At 36.0% G+C, this 3,483-nt stretch overlaps 1 gene segment (V, D, J or C); it reads left to right on the top strand.

Moving 5' to 3' along the window:
* Positions 1-1,758: 1,758 nt before the first annotated feature.
* Positions 1,759-3,154, top strand: LOC306890093 (immunoglobulin kappa constant-like). The segment is given in 2 exons: positions 1,759-1,796; positions 2,612-3,154.
* Positions 3,155-3,483: the final 329 nt, after the last annotated feature.

Below are 3,483 nucleotides of genomic sequence, written 5' to 3'. Positions count from 1 at the left end.
GATTTATCTTCATAACTATATATATATCAGTACTGTGTTATTAGAGATCAGTGTTGTGTGTGTTTGTGTTGTATGAGCAGCTGCAGTATGTGTGAGGTGTATCAGTGCAGTCACTGTTCAGTCTGACTGACGGAGGTTTTTGTACGACTCTTTATCACTGTGTCAACACATAGCTACTAGTAACGTGAAAACTCTGACAGTAATAATCTCCTGCATCTTCAGTCTGAACTCCACTGATGCTCAGAGTGAAATCTGTGTTTGATCCACTGCCACTGAATCTAGATGGAGTGTTTGACAGTTTTTGACTTGCAGAATGAATCAAGAGTTTAGGAGCTTCTCCAGGTTTCTGCTGGTACCAGGCCATACAAGTATATGAACCGACACAAGCGTTGCTCACTTGTGTGTTGGTTTTGCAGTTTATAGAGACAGATTCACCGATCTGAACCATTTTAACAGAAGGAGTTTGAGTCACAGTTATCTGTCCACTGAAACCTGTCAAACAGAGAAAATCAGAAAATGTTTAAAACAGTGTAACAATCAAGTACATTTTGAGTAATTTCACATTCATATGAAAAACTATACCTTGAATACAAATTATCCAGATGAAGATGATGCTGAACGTCATTGTTGTTCTTGTTGGTTTGTGTGATGATGAAGATTGTGTTGTGTTGTGTTGTGTTGTCAGTCATGAAGTGTTAAACTCACAGCACTATAAACACTCTCAGAGCACTGAAGCACGTGATCACAATGCAAACTCAATCTCTACATTTACATCAACACACACAAACGGTCATGATTCTGCTACATCATGTCATGTTTCTCTTGGTATAGTGGCAGGATCATGACAGAACCTCATGTTTAATGTGGAGAGAGGCAATTAATGTTATTATGGCCTTCCATATGCTCTGGTCTCGTCTCTGTTCCCATCCTCTCGTTATTGATTCATGCCCTACACCTGTTCCCCTCTTGATTTGCTCCCTTATTTAATGCCCTTGTGTCTTCTGTCTTGTGCTGGTTCATTGTGATTGTGTGGTTAGTTCACGTGTCTAGTCTAGTCTAGTCTAGTCTAGTCTAGTCTAGTCTAGTCTAGTCTAGTCTAGTCTAGTCTAGTCTAGTCTTGTTATTGTACCCATGTCATGTTTTGTTATGTTACCCCTTCTTGGGTCTTTGTTTAATTAATTATTAAATGATATGTTAACCCCTTAACCACTGTCTGCACCTGGGTCCTCTGTATCAAGAAATACAGCAATCACGATCATGACGTAAACACTGTTTTATCATTTAAATTTCATTTCTTGAAGTTGGTTGTATTTTGTTTTCTTACATTATGTGTAGTGATTATTGAACAAGTATGTTTTGATTTGTAATGTTGAATAGTTATTCATTATTTTGTGTATAATGTTTGTGTAAAATAATAAACATACACAGGACAGCAGCTATATGAAACACTGACAAGTTGCTTTGTAATTCTTTAGTTGTTTTCATCCTTGATTATTAATAAATTGTTCACACTTTCAGGTTTGAGAATATGAGTCAATTTTAAGGGTTAAAGATCAGTCAAACTTGGATATTAGTTTGTATTATAGTTGTAATAAATTGTTCACCCCAAAATGTATTAATAAACAAAGTGAAATGAAATGTAATGTGTATGATGTGTGAATGTGTGATAAAGTGTAAAGATGTGTTTGTGATGTGTTTATAGTTACTGAAGCGTTCAGAGGTTTTTGTACAGTCGCTCTATTAGTTTGTATCACTGTGGTGGACTTTCGGCAGCGGCACCAGACTGGATGTTGGCAGTAAGTAAAAACATTCAATAATAATATAACAGATTTCTGCTTTCACATATAAAGATCAACTAGGAAATATAAAAATATATAAATATGATCATATTCATGTGGTTTAAAAAATGACTTTGTACTAATTTACTTACAAATCTGAAACAGAGCCCGTGTTTTTTTATGGATAATATTGTGAGCAAAGGTTTAGATGTGTTTTAAGATTTATAATAATAATTATTATTATTTATAATTATGTCATTAATGTGAAGAAATGAAGAAAAAGTGTTTTACTGTGGATTAAAGTTATTTGCAGTTTCCTATTCTGATGAAGTTTTGGCTCATGTTGTAAAACAATAACATGTTCAGTGCGCTATAAAATATATCAAACTTGCATCATGAAAATAGACCATCAAATGAAATGAATTCTGTGTTACAAAAACTATTTATATTCGTATTTGTTTATTTATTGCATTCAATATATTGTCAGGTTATATTTTTCAAAACCAGTTATTTGACTCTTATGTTTATTTGAAATGCTGTTAAGACTTTGTCACTGTAGTTGATGTTACAGCTACTTTCTATATTTCTATTTTAATCCTTAATCAAAATAAATAAATGTCACAAAGGTAATATGTTTTCACCTCTGATCATTTCTAAATCAAAGGTGATTCTGAGCATTTGTAAACATTAGTGAAAACTGTATGAACATTCAGATCAACATGAATGAAAAAGAAACTTTACAGAAGATCTCATTTTTATTTATTTATTATTTGGATCTTATTATGAAGTTGTTTGTTTCTTGTGTGAGTTTGTGATTATTGTGTGTTTGTCAGGCTTCACTCGTCCTACAGTGAGCGTCCTGCCGCCCTCCAGTGAAGAGATTTCCACAAAGAAAACAGCAACACTGATGTGTTTGCTCAACAACGGTTTCCCCTCAGACTGGAGTGTGATGTGGAAGGTGGACGGGAGCAGCAGATCTCAGGACAGCAGTGTTGGGCTCCTGGAGAAGAACGGTCTGTACAGCTGGAGCAGCAGTCTGACTCTCTCTGAGCAGGAGTGGAGCTCAGGGGTCTCAGTGAGCTGTGAGGCCAAACACAAAGATAACAGTCAAACAGTTACTAGAGAACTCAAGAGACAAGATCAGTGTTCATACTAGACTCTCTCTCTCTCTCTCTCTCTCTCTCTCTCTGACTTCTGTTCTCATCTGAGTCTCACTCGTGTCTCACATGTGTTTCTACATTCATTGTCTCTCTCTCATCTGACATCTGCTCTGCTTTTCACAAACAGCATCTCACACCAGTGCATGTGTGCTTTATTCATTCACTGCTGATTGTGTTTTCTTGAAGTTCATCAAATAAAATCATATTGAATCTTTGACTTTGACTCATTTTGTGTTTTTAATACAATAAATAAACATCACTCAGTGAACCATGAAAATACAGGAGAGTGTTCTGGGTTCAGAAGGAACCGGCGAGCTCGGTGCCGCTCCCCGGACAGCACGCCAAACACACAAACCTTTCATACTTCTGCTAACCTTTATTATCTGCATCTGTGAACTCGTGAAATACTTTTACTGTAACAGTCGTTAATTCAGCAGCAAACAATACAAGGTACAGGTTTCAAATCACCTTCAGTGCTGAATGAATGTAAAACACAGCAAACACAATGAATGTTACACTTAAGCCCAAACAAACTGACAAAGCCC

The sequence above is a fragment of the Barbatula barbatula genome, assembly GCF_947034865.1.
Source record: "Barbatula barbatula genome assembly, chromosome: 25".
Taxonomy (NCBI): Eukaryota; Metazoa; Chordata; class Actinopteri; order Cypriniformes; family Nemacheilidae; genus Barbatula; species Barbatula barbatula.
This window is presented reverse-complemented; position numbering and strand designations above follow the sequence as displayed.